The following is a 14271-nucleotide window of genomic DNA, read 5'->3' on the forward strand; positions in this document are numbered from 1 at the left end:
CTGATTTTAGCTGCCATAGGAAATGGAGTGAAGTGGAAGAGTTGAGAGAAACTGGCCATTATGATTATTTGTTTTCACAATTCCGTTTTGAATTAGAGGATTCTACTTAAAAACAGAAGTTGACTATTCATATTAGCTTTATTTATTGTTAACTGGATATTCTCATCTCCTTTTTTATTGCACAACCTTCCAAGGAAATATACATAAATGCATATTATACTATAATTTCAAAATTTGACAGCCAAATGCATAGATATTTTCCCAATCAAATTGTTTCTACACACACACAGCAAAAGTGGTAGAAAGTGGTGGATTTAAGCTGGGGTTATAAGGATAACTTGGGCCTTGTTCCTTCACTGCAATTCAGTGAGTTTATGGGCACTGCTAAGTCCTTCATCACAGCCAGGCCTGCTTTTCTCAGCAATTTAGGATTCTGGAGAATGTATTGCTCAGTGAGACACGAATTCTTTCACAGGTTCCATATTTTCTGCATCTACTTATCCCTCTGGTCCATCAAACACCACATTAGACTCAAGAGTCTGAAGCCTTCTAGCTTTCTAGGACAAATTAATAAGATATCCTAAATTTCTTCCATTTAATGATTCCTTTATTACATATTTGTGTGCAACACATTGCATGGGTATGAATACATACATAGAAATGTATAATTTGGCAATGGTTTATTGCTATTCATTTCCTAATTTCTTATAAAAACTATCACCTATATAGCACTACAACAACTGCCCCATAAAGAACTACTATTGTGCTCCTCATTTCACAGAGAAGGAAAATGAGGCACAGAGAGGTCATGTAACTTGTCCAAAGTCACTGAACTCCTACATGACACCCAGGATTTAAATTCAGGCCATTTGGTTTCTGACCGCCTTTAACCTACACTGAAAACCTCCCCTACATGCCACACTGCCTGAATTCCCAACCCCCCACTCCCTCCAATCTTTCCATTATTGGATCTACTCAGAACCTCAATATGCAGTCCAGGCCTGCCCCAATTCTAATCAATCTCAGAAAGGTGAAAAGTAGATATTTTTCAAAGCTGTCCTCTGAGTTCTAACACACATTCCCAATTGTGGTAACTTAGGCACAGCTGTAGTATTGAGACACAGATCACTGCCACCCAAGGATGATCAGTGCACACCTGTATTCCTTTTCTCCAGTTTTCTATCTCCTCTGCCTTCCTGGTTTCTACAATCTCTAGTTTTTCTAGTTTCCCAGCCAATGCCTGAGTCATCTTCTAGGATTATTTTCCCAATAAGTGGGTAGGGTTTGAAAACTAAATGGTTCTTACCAACCTTCCTTTTTTGAGCCATAGTATTACCCTACATGGTCTCTTACTCTAGCCACTGACTGTGGAAAATAGTATTCCTCAAGAAATTAAAAATAGAATTACCATATTGTATGGTAAATGGGAACATGGGCCCCTTCCCATGCTCCAACTCCCCCTCCCACCTTGTGGGAAGTACAGTGAAGGCCATCTGCAATCCGACTGTGAGACCCTGGGAACCTGGCCAGGAGAAAGGCCAAAGAGAAACTGCTTCTAGATGGGAGCATGGATTGTAAACAGCGCATGTTTTGATCTTACACAGGCCTGTCCCCTCCATCTGCATGCTCTGTTTTTCTCTGTTTTCTGTATTCTATAAAACCTGGTGTTGGGAAAGTCTGGGTGGCTGCGAAACAATAGCACCGGCCAGCCGCCCCAGGTGCAGCCCTTCCACAAGCCAGATGGGACTTAGCCGTTCAGCTTCACCAGTGGCAGCCGGTGTGGTGGTAAACTTCACTGGTCGGCCGCCACCTGTGCACTTGTAAGTCCAAATAAATGCATGTCTTTCACAGCCAGTCCTCTGGTTATTTCTTTGGGAATCCGGGAACGAAATGCTGAGGCTTTCTGGGACCGCAGCACTTTGCAGAACACATATGATCCGGTAATCCCACTTCCGGGCACATATCCAAAGGAAATGAAATCAGTATCTCAAAGAGATATCTGCACTCCAATGTTCATTGCAGCACTATTTACAATAATCAAGGTATGGAAACAACCTAAGCATCCATCAATGGATAAATGGATAAAGATGTGATATATAAATGGGATATTATTCTGCCTTAAGTACGAGGAAATCCTATCATTTGTGAAAACATGGTTGAAGATTGAACCTGGAGAAAATTATATACTAAGTGAAATAAGCTAGGCAAATTGTTCATGGTACCACTTATATGTGGAATATTCTTTAAAAATGAACTCATACAAATGGAGAGAAGAAAAGTGATTGCCAGGAGCTGCGGGGTGAGGGAAATTCAGGAAGAAGTTAGCTAAAGAGTATATAAATTTTCAGTTTAAGATGAATTAAGTCTTATTATAACTTGGTGACTATAGCTGAAAACACTGTATTGTACAATTAAAATTTGTCAAGAAGCACTGGCCAGGTAGCTCAGTTGGTTAGAGTGTTGTCCTGATACACCAAGGTTGCAGGTTCAATCCCTGGCACATACAAGAAGCAACCAATGAATACATAAATAAGTGGAACAACAACTCTCTCAAATCAATACATTTAAAAATTATATATAGAAATTTTGCTAAGAAAGGAGATCCTCAATATTCTGACAAAAAAGAAAGGGAAATAAAGTGATAGATATGTTAATTCAATGGGGGGGATCATTTTACAATGTATACATATATTAAATCATCACATTGTACATTTTAAATATCTTACAATTTTATTTATACCTCAATAAAGCTGGAAAAAATAAACCCAAGCACTAGTATCTAGACTTTATTTAGAATACTGTTAAGAAAAAGGAAGAAAACTTAATAGAAAAATGAACCAAATATTTGAACTTCACAAAAAAGGACATACAAATTGTCACTCAACATATGGGTTGTTCAGAGTCATTAGTAATCAGGAAAAGGCAAATTAAAACTATAATGAAATACCATTATATACCTACAAGATTGGCTAAAATGGCAATAGTGTGAGTTGCTGGTAGGACTGTAAATGGGTATAGCCACTTTGGAAAACAGTTTGGAATTAGCTGGTAAGGTTGGAGATGTGCATATCTTATTATCCTACAATTTCAACCCCAGGAACAGAATTGACAAAATCTATTGCCCATTTGGATTAGAATACATTAAGGGTAAAAGAATGTCTATAGCATTATTATTCTCAATTATCCCAAATTAGAAACAATCCAAATACCCACAGATGGTAGGATGGATAAATAATAATAGTATATTCGTAGATTGGAATATTTTATAGCAATAAAGCAAAATAAATTCTAACTCTATTCCAAATCTTCCACAGCTAATATTGAACAAATAAAAATACACAAATGATAATGCATTTTATATGATTCTACTCATATGCTTTCCAAACAAACCACAAAACTAAACTACATTTTTAAAGATGCACACATAATTAGGGAAACTACCAAGAAAGTGATTACTGTAAAAGTCACAGCAACAGTTACCTCAAGATGGAAAGGAGCAGGATCTAGAGGAAACAGTGAGGTAGATGATGTCTTAGACTGTAACATATTTTATTTCTCATACTGGGTGTTCTCTTCATAATTATTCATCATGCTCTTCAATGATACCTTATGCCGTTTTCGATATGGGTATAATGTTTCACAATTTTGAAAAGGCTAAAAAAATAGCTGTGTATGGGGCCAGGTAGGTGCTTAAAGCATTGGAGGGACCACTCTGTAAAGAACATATTTTCTGGCCACTGTGCTTTACATCTAAAACTAATGCAGAATGGTCTTGAATGTAGACTATAATTGAAAAGAAAAAGAATTTTTAAAAGCCAGCTGAGGCAGAAAATCTTGTACAAATACCATTGAACTTGAACAGCATAAGAATTTGGGGAAAATAATTGAAAAGACTAAATCACATAGGTTTGGCTTAGTAATGAAATGATATATATATATATATATATATATATATATATATATATATTAGAAACTACTAATGTGTGATTTTTTTTATTGTCATGAGGCGGGGAGTGGTTGGTGATTTTGAGGCTGCTTTTTCAGTTACAATAAAACATTTCAGACAATAATCACTAGAAATTAGAGAATGACAATACAGCTTTGCTGCTGGTGAAACTAACAATGAAGAGCCTGCAGGCAAGGCATGGTGAGGGAGGTTTTAATTAATCAGCATGCTTATTTTAGAATAAAGGACTCTCCCACCACTTCCTGTGTCCAGAGTCTATTATTGATATCTCTATGGCTGACATATCTTCCAAGACCCCGCTCCTTTCTTTATTCGTTGTCTTGAATATTTAGGAAAGGGTTTGTATTTAGCTCTGGCTGATTCTCACATGAATCTTTCAACAAAGAAGTATCTAATAAAAAAGGATAAATTAATGGATTCCTATTAAAATATAAAAAATAAAATCATGGGCAGCATGGCAACAGATTTGGTCATAAATCCAGGCGCTCACTATGTCAGGGCTAAAACATATTTACACATTAAATGAGAACATTTTGAACAAGTACACAGAAAATAGAGCTATCAACAATAATATAAATGAAAAACAGCTCTTATCTAATTTGACACTTAGAGAATCCTCCACCCTTCATCATCCAGGGAAATAGAAAAAGAACTAAATGACTTATAGAGGTGTTCTTTTCAGCACCTCTAGATGATTTTTCCTTTTAATCTTAATTCTGATTATTGGGTCATAGTTCAAACAAAAGATGACTTTTCTGAAATAAGAGCAGATTTTAGCTCTTCAACCCAGTGCAAAGCCAACACCTATTTATCACTTAATACCTGTCAAGTGCCTTACATATATGATTTCCTTTAATCCTCATAAGATTTCATATCATAGGCAAGATTATGCTCCCCTACCCCCACCCCCCATTCTTTAGAGGAAGAAACTCAGGCTCAGAGAAACTGAGTATTTGCACACAGCAAACCAGAGTCAGAAGGCAGTCCCAGTAACCTGATTCCAGAGGCCACAGTTAAACCGCTACATCATATGAGATGACAACTGCCCTCCCATCATCAGAAAGTCTCAAGAGACCCCACAGAATTTCCTGGCACTTCTGAAAATGCATCGAATGTGCTGCTTTAACAACAATCCGTAGAACAGTGCCTGGGCAGCATCCTTCACATCTGGAAGAAATTATGGCAGATTTTAGAAGCACATGATTCATTCCCAGAAATCTTATCCAGGCAATCTATTACAGCAGATAAAGGGTCAGAAACATTTCTAAAGGTCTGCAGCAATGGCAAGATTTTCAATTATGAAAACATCAGAACGCTTACTGTTGTCTCATCTGCTACTCTGCCTTCATCCCCCGAGGCTATAGTCCCACGTGCCTCATCACTGCACTTTTCACATTAGATGCCATTGTTTAGGTTTCTCTCCTCTCTACTAGATTTTGAAAACCAATAAAGCAAGGAACTTCAAATTCTTATATTTCCAGTACAGAATCTGGAATGTAGCAAACACAATAAGTATTTCTAGAATCCAGGATTAAGCACTAATGTAATGTGTTAGGTGCTATAGGAAATAATTTTTTTTATGTTATCACATTTATTCCTCACAAGAATTTAACAAAGTGAAATACTCATATTAGCCTTATGCTTAAGCATATAATTACAGGCTCATGTTTAACCGCAGATAACTTGCTCAGGGCCATGTAGGCATTAATGGTGAAGTCGGAATTTGAATTCAACACTGTCCTATTCTGGAGATTTCCCTTCTCAAATTCTATACTGCCCTGTTCTCATGCCTTAAAATTAGTAACTTTTATTAGGAAAAGTTGATCATATTTAACTAGTAGACTCTCTTTTTATATAGCTTTATGATCATTTTCACTGTTTTGGCTAGCATGTATTAATATTCCTTTTGAAATAGCTTTAATTTTCTACATGGATAATTCCTTAAGAGTTAGACCTCTTAGCCCCATTGTAACCCTCTTCCGTGTCCGCATATGCAGAGAAATGAAGAATGCTTGTTCTTTCTGGATTGCAAAGACTGAAGAGCTGAGTAGTGAAAGCAAGTTCCTGCTGATTGTGTGTTAGATAGTAATATATAATGGCAGTGGAGTTACAGAAAACACAAATTATTCTTCTGAGTTATAGCCACTTCATTTTTAATAATTCCAATATAATCCCTAGCTATTTAAGGAAACAGAGATTGATTGATGCAAAAGTACACTCCAGTTTGAGGCAAGAAGAAAATGAAAGCTTTTCATCATTTTGGAAGGCTGCAAAGATAGTGACAGACTTTGTAGGTGTGGTTGCATCTAGGATTAGCTGTTTCTATTAAAGTTATTTTTTTCTATACAGTTTGCTTCTGTATTTTGTTTTTAATGAGAAGTTAAAGGAACATTACCAGAGCTGTGGGAACAATTTCACACTTCAAGTAAGGGCTTGGGGAAAACATCCAACTATGTATTTGAAATAAAACACCCTACTCATTCTGGATTTTTTCCAAAACTCAGTCACAATAATGTGAACTTTTGAGAACTATAAAACAGTTCTCTCTAAGGTGATAAAATTAAAAATAAATTCAAAGAAAAATGCTTACCAAGAATTGCTTACCCATAGCAATTCATGGGTTCTGAGGTTAAATTATTTCTGTAAATAAAGCCAATGAAATTATGACACTGTCTAACCATTAGGACAAGATTTAGCCAAGAGCTGTTAATGCGTTCTTTTTTTTTTCTATTATCCCATTTACTTCCTGCTCAAACCATGAAACACGAAAGTATAAGAAAATTAAGTACAGGCCTTAATTAGGAAGGACAGAATTAGGAAGGCAATTAGGGAGGCAGAAAAATTAAACCATTTATTCTGGGAGATAATGAATTACCCATGATTGGGGCTATAAAAGCAGAGAGTCGACAACCTCCATTTAGGATACAGCGGAATACTGAGGACTAAGTCATAATTAAAGTCTTTTTCCAAATCCAAAGATCTGTGATTCTAATGCTCATTTGTGCTCATGGCTTGTACTTCCCTGCTGTGAGGTCATCCTACCCTCTCTTAGTTTAACTTTAAAAATATATATATTGTTGAAAGTATTACATATGTCCCCCATTGACCTCTCCCAGCCTGCCCCTATCTGACCCCACCCCCATCCCAGGCCTTCACCACCCTATTGTCTGTGTCCATGGGTTATGCATCTATGCATACAAGTTCATTGGTTATCTCTTCCCACCCACCCACTCACCCTCCCCTACCTTCCCTCTGAGGTTTGACACTCTGTTGGGTGCTTCTATGCCTCTAGGTCTATTTTTGTTCATCAGTTACATAGTTTCACTTTTTAAGAACAGGATTTACTGTCAGCCTTTGACGCTCGCCTGGCTGGGAACCATACCTCTGGGCCCATGAGCACCTCTGTCCAGATGGCAGTTTAAAATGGGGTGGAGAGTAAAACTTCCTCTGTGCTTGCTCTTAGAATTCTATGCAGAGATTACCTGCCCTGGTCCTCCTTCAGTCCCCATCCACTTATCTATCTATAAACATAACTAGTGAGAGGAGGGTTGGGAATCAAGGTCTGGCTCCAAATCCCATGTTCCTATTGCACCATATAGCACCCATTATCCTAGATGTTTGGCAACTGAGCAGTGGAATTTCAATTTGCTGCTGCTTGTGCTCTGGCTCAGCTCGCAGCCTGGCAAAGTTGCCTCGCCTAGAGTGTGCATAGGTCAGGGTCATGGCCAAGCCAGGTTTTCACAGCTGAAAAGATTCTCTGGCCCATCATCCAGGCTATCACTGATGTCTTCAGGGTATCAACTGTGTCCTTTCAAAGAAGTGGAACTATGTTCCTGCTGATAACATCCCACACGAGGGAACCAAGTGAAATGAAATTATGACACTGTCTAACCATTAGGCCAAGATTTAGCAAGTAAATGTGTGTGCCCCCACTGGACTGGAGAAATCACAGAGCCATTGAATTAAACTCAGAAAGTATCTTGGAAGTTTTTGAGTTTATAACTTACTTTTTAGAGATGGAGAAATAAAGACTCAGCGGAGTCCAAGTAGCACAATCCAGCTGCTCCTGCTGCTGGGACCAGGGCTCCAGTCTGTCCTTCCTACAACATGGTCCTTCCACACTCACCATGGAGGCAACTGCGGGTGAGTTACCCTCTGAGTGTGTCGGAGGGAAAGCAGGCACTGACTTTTCCACCGAAGTCAAAGACCAGCAATAACAATACAATAGGCTATTAATACACTTCTCACAAGATAAGCTGTTCAAAGAAAAGTGCTCAAAACAATGCGAAAGCAGATAAGATCAAAGAGCTGCTAGAGAAAAAGAAAGTTGTAAATTTAAAGGACATTTGACGCTAAAACAGCTTAGGTTTGAACTGTGCAGGTCCACTTATATACAGAAACTTTTCAATATATACGTACAGTACTATAAATGTATTTTCTCTTCCTCATGATTTTCATAGCTCTTTTCTCTGGTTTACTTTATTGTAAGAATACAGTATATAATACAGATGACATACAAAATATGTGCTGATCAACTGTACATGCTATCAGTAAGGCTTCTGGTCAACACCAGGTTATTGGTTGTTAAGTTCTGGGGGAATCAAAAGTTATAAACAGATAACTGTGTTGGGTAGAGATAAGCACCCATAACCCTTGCATTGTTCAAGGGTCACCAGTATATAGAATTTGAAACACCTGATCTGACTTCAGTAGGCACATTCTCAAGTATTAAATTTTTAAAAAATATATTTTTATGGATTTCAGAGAGGAAGGGAAAGGGAGAGAGAGATAGAAACATCAATATGAGAGAGAATCATTGATCAGCTGCCTCCTGCACATCCCCTACTGGGGATCGAACCTGCAACCTGGGCATGTGTCCTTGACAGGAATCAAACCTGGGACCCTTCAGTTTGCAGGTCCGATGCTCTATCTACTGAGCCAAACCAGCCAGAGCTAAAAAATGTTTAAATGAACTTCTCAAATACTTTTCTTCTTTGCAGCAAATTTACCTATAAATATAGGATAAAATCTGGCTGTTGGAAAAATGAGGATATAAGTTAGCTAATGCTAAAAATATTTTAAGCAGTGCTAAATATGGCAACAAGAGCATGACGTGAGTCCATTATTCAAAAAACAGGCTTTATCCTGTGAAAATTTCAGCCCAAAATGAAAATTTCAGCCAATAGTATAGGTGGAAAGGCATCATAACAATGAAAAAATGAAGGCATTTTCCCCCCTGAGGTTTAAAACAAACTCTTATGACATAAAACTCATATGACACATTGTACTAATGTAAAATTTTTACTTTTGATATGATATAATCTATAAATATAAAAGCCTAAGCAACCAGAATGCCAGGACGACCCGTCACTCTGAAGTGCACTGACCACCAGGGGTGAGACACTCAATGCAGGAGGTGCTCCCTGGTGTTCAGTGTGCTCCCACAGCCAATCTCCCCTGGTCCCTCTCGTAATTATATAAGAGGTAACTGTTGAAGAGAACTTGGTGGAAGGCAACTTCCTATGAATCTGTAATTATTTCCAAATAAAAAGTAAAAAAATACTAACTTTTGAGGAAGTTAACTAATAAAAGTAATGCACAGTTATTGCACATCATTTCATGACCTATTGATATTATGATCAATTGTGATTACTTTAGTGGGTAGTTGGTCTCTTGCTTCTGCTGTTACATTATTTTTTTTAGCCCAAGTTGAGCACTATCAGGAATACAAGGCAGACTCATTTCCAATATCAGCATCAAAAGCAACTCACTAAATGTCAAATATATTTTTCCATCAATTCAGGCTGCTATTTATACCATTTAGATATCTGAACCTTCACATTGGTTCATAGTTTACTTTGCCTGATGTTCATTCAGAAAATTAATCTCAAAGCACAGAAGACAGACTTCTGCATTGGTTCATTTAAAGATTACCAATGTTGACAGAATCTTTTTTGATGTTATATATTGTGATATTGTGACTAAATTCTGTTCTTAATTGAAATGGCAAAAGACCTGATTTTAGACATTTTTAATTTTATAAATATAGTCTAAATGAATTATGATTCCTATGTCACATCCATAATGTTCAGTTACTTAGGGACATTAATATGTGCTTCTAATGGAATGTTGGGAGTTGGAAAAGACCAAAAGAGTCATATAACCCACACACCACACTTTATAGATGATAAACCTCAGGCTTAGTAAGATCAGATGACTTACTTGCTAAAGCGACCAGTTATAACTGACAAACCTGGGACATCTTTATCATTATAAACAATTTGTTCGCCTGAGTTTAAAAAAAAATCACCGCCCCCCCCACCTGGCAGCAATGTGACTTGAGGCAAGTGATGTACTTTATCTGTGCCTCAGTTTCTATACCTGTAACATGGGGATACTAATAGTGCAGTTGCTGAAGTTTTTCTGAAGTGGTTTGATACCTTTAATTCTAGATATGCTAGATTTTAGCTGAGGTGATTTTATAGTAATTCTAGATATTCTTTTTTAAATTAAATTTATTGGGGTAGCATTGGTTAATAAGATTATACAGGTTTCGCCTTTCTGGCCCCGAGGAAAAATTCTTTCCTGATCTTAGGTTCAGTGCTCAGTTTAATCTTGAGCATATGAGAATGAGTCACCCTGGGCGTGGAAGAGATGGTTTGTGTTACGCAGTGGCCGTTTGACTGGAGATCCAGACGTCTTGGAATATTATAAAAATGATCATGCCAAGAAGCCTATCTGCATTATTGATTTAAATTTATGTCAGCAAGTTGATGCTGGATTGACATTTAACAAAAAAGAGTTTGAAAACAGCTACATTTTTTATATCAACACCATTGACCGGATTTTCTACTTGGTAGCAGACAGCGAGGAAGAGATGAATAAGTGGGTTCGCTGTATTTGCGACATCTGAGGGTTTAATCCTACAGAAGAAGATCCTGTGAAGCCCCCTGGCAGCTCCTTACAAGTGGATTTACCGTCGGCTGTCATTACAACACCACCGTCTGCCCAGGTGGACTCATCCTCTGGTGCCCAGCCTCCTCCATATCAGCTCATTAACCTGCCACCACATCTGGAGACTCTTGGCATCCAGGAGGATCCTCAAGACTACCTCTTGCTAATCAACTGTCAAAGCAAGAAGCCTGAACCCACCAGAACACATGCTGATTCGGCAAAATCCACCTCTTCTGACACAGACTGCAATGATAATGTCCCTGCTCATAAAAACCCTGCTTCCTCCCAGAGCAAACACGGAGTGAACGGCTTCTTCCAGCAGCAAATCATGTATGACTCCCCGCCGCCTCGCGCCGTGGCTGTTTCTGTAGACTCCAGCCTCTACAACCTGCCCAGGAGTTACTCCCACGACGTTCTACCAAAGGCGTCTCCATCGAGTACCGAGACCGATGGAGAACTCTATGTGTTTAATACCCCCTTCTGGGACTTCGAGTCTAGAGACTCAAATGAGGCATGTGTCTATTAGCTATGACATTCCTCCAACACCTGGTAATACTTACCAGATTCCACGAACATTTCCAGAAGGAACCTTGGGACAGACGTCAAAGCTAGACACTATTCCAGATATCCCTCCCCCCCGGCCACCAAAACCACACCCGGCTCACGACCGATCTCCTGTGGAAACGGGCAGCATCACACGCACGGCCTCGGACACCGACAGCAGCTACTGTGTTCCCACCGCAGGGATGCCGCCGTCGCGCAGTAACACCATCTCCACCGTGGATTTGAACAAACTGCGTAAAGATGCTAGTTCTCAAGACTGCTATGATATTCCATGAACATTTCCAAGTGATAGATCTAGTTCCCTTGAAGGCTTCCATAACCACTTTAAAATCAAAAATGTATCGACAGTGGGCAGTGTATCAAGTGAAGAGCTGGATGAGAATTACGTGCCGATGAATCCCAACTCTCCGCCGAGACAGCATTCCAGCAGTTTTACAGAACCCATTCAGGAAGCAAATTATGTGCCCATGACCCCAGGGACGTTTGATTTCTCTTCATTTGGAATGCAAGTTCCTCCTCCTGCTCATATGGGCTTCAGGTCCAGCCCAAAGACCCCTCCCAGAAGGCCCGTCCCCGTTGCAGACTGTGAACCACCCCCTGTGGATAGGAACCTCAAGCCGGACAGAAACGCCAAGCCAGCACCTTTAGAAATAAAACCTTTGCCAGAATGGGAAGAATTACAAGCCCCAGTTAGGTCTTCCATCACTAGAAGTTTTGCTCGAGATTCCTCTAGGTTTCCCATGTCTCCCCGACCGGGTTCAGTGCATAGCACAACCTCAAGCAGCGACTCACATGACAGTGAAGAGAATTATGTACCCATGAACCCAAACCTATCTGGTGAAGACTCGACTCTTTTTGGCAGTAGCAGTCTTGATGGAGGAAGCAGCCCTATGATCAAGCCCAAAGGAGACAAACAAGTGGAATACCTCGATCTAGATTTAGATTCTGGGAAATCCACACCACCTCGTAAACAAAAGATCAGCGGCTCAGGAAGCAATGTAGCAGATGAGAGAGTGGATTATGTTGTAGTTGACCAACAGAAGACCCTAGCTCTGAAGAGCACCCGAGAAGCCTGGACAGACGGGAGACAGTCCACAGAATCCGACACACCAACCAAGAGTGTGAAATGAATATATTGCTCTGCTGTGTCTGAACAAAAGAGAACGGAATTGTAAAGATAAATCCTGTTTGAAGACAACTTGACACTTAAACTCCAGGTAGAACCAGGAAGAGTTTACTCTAGTTGAAGTCAAAGGACCTTTCAGACATAATCAAGCAATTGACACTGTCACTGGTGCTCTATGGTATCTGAACAGTTCATAACCTGTAAAAAAAAAAAAAAAAAAGTGTAGGGAAATGGTATTGTTTAGCTCCCAGAAAAAAATTGGTTCCATAGTTAAAACACACTTGTAGTATTACTGTATTTTTGCACTTTTTCATTTAAAACATTGGTTGGGGTATTCGCAAATGTACCTTAACATAATTCCCTTTGGGAAGTGTTTGTTTTTCCTCACACTACTCTAGATGGCAATACTAAGTTAACTAAGCTACTTGTAGGTTTGTAAATTTCTCTTTAAACTTCAGTGTAATGTTAAGATGAGAAAGTAGATTCACAATTTGCCTTTCTACCTGAAAACTGCAGGTGGTAGTCATTAAACTACAGAGTACAGTTGGACTCATCATTCATTGCTTTCTCAAATGCTAAGGATAATATGTATACTACTATTAGGACCTGGTTCTCTGGTTCATGTACAGTTAGTTCTCAGTGTAGAACTTTATTATATTTTGTTAATTACAGTGTTCTTAGTTCACTGAGTGAAGATTCTGCCGGGTGGGATCTTGTACCTCGGAAAGACTGAATAATTACACTACCAAGTAAGCCTACAGATGACTGATGGCATAAAAAAAAAATATATATATATAGAAAAAAAAAGATTATACAGGTTTCAAGTGTACATTTCTATAATACATCATCTGGATGTTGTATTGTGTGTTCACCATCCAAAATAAAATCATCTTCTGTCACCAAATATTTGACCCCCTTTACCCTTTACTATCCCCTACCACCTTCCCCTCTGGTAACCACCATACTGTTGTCTGTGTCTTTGTTTGTTTTTTTACTTGTTCATTTGTTGCTTTTAGTTTTATATCCCACATATGACTGAAATAATATGGTTTTTAACTTTTTCTGTCTGATTATTTTGTTTAGCATGGTATTCTCAAGGTCCATCCATGTTGTTGCAAATGCCAGTATTTCATCTTTCCTTATGGCTGAAGAGTATTCCAATGTATACCATATATGCACCATATCCTCTTTATCCAGTCCTCTACTGAAGGACACTTTGGTTGTTTCCATGTCTTGGCCACCATGAATACCGCCACAATGAATATAGGAGTACGTATATCTTTGTGAGTAAATGTTTTCACATTTTTTGGGTAGATACCCAGAGAAGGGATTGCTGGGTGATATGGTAACTGTACTCTTAATATTTTGAAGAACTGCCACACTGTTTTTCACAGTGACTGTACCAGTTTACATTTTCACCAGCAATAAATGGGGGTTCCTTTTTCTCCACAACCTCTCCAACACTTGTTATTACACACCTTGTTGATAATGGCCATTCTAACAGGTGTGAAGTGGTATCTCATTGCAGTTTTAATTTGTATTTCCTTAGTAGCCAGTGAAGTTGAACATCTTTTCATACATCTGTTGGACATTTGTATGACTTCTTGGGAGAAGTGTCTGTTCAGGTATTCTGCCCATTTTCGATTGTTTGTTTGTTTGT

General features: G+C 38.8%; 1 pseudogene; it reads left to right on the forward strand.

Annotated features, from left to right (window-relative positions):
• Positions 1–8094: 8094 nt before the first annotated feature.
• Positions 8095–13378, forward strand: LOC139011383 (GRB2-associated-binding protein 1 pseudogene; annotated as a pseudogene).
• The last annotated feature ends 893 nt before the right edge of the window (positions 13379–14271 follow it).

Source organism: Myotis yumanensis, unplaced genomic scaffold (assembly GCF_028538775.1).
Source record: "Myotis yumanensis isolate MYYU_CA2020_CCGP unplaced genomic scaffold, mMyoYum1.0.hap1 SCAF_5, whole genome shotgun sequence".
NCBI classification, from domain to species: domain Eukaryota; kingdom Metazoa; phylum Chordata; class Mammalia; order Chiroptera; family Vespertilionidae; genus Myotis; species Myotis yumanensis.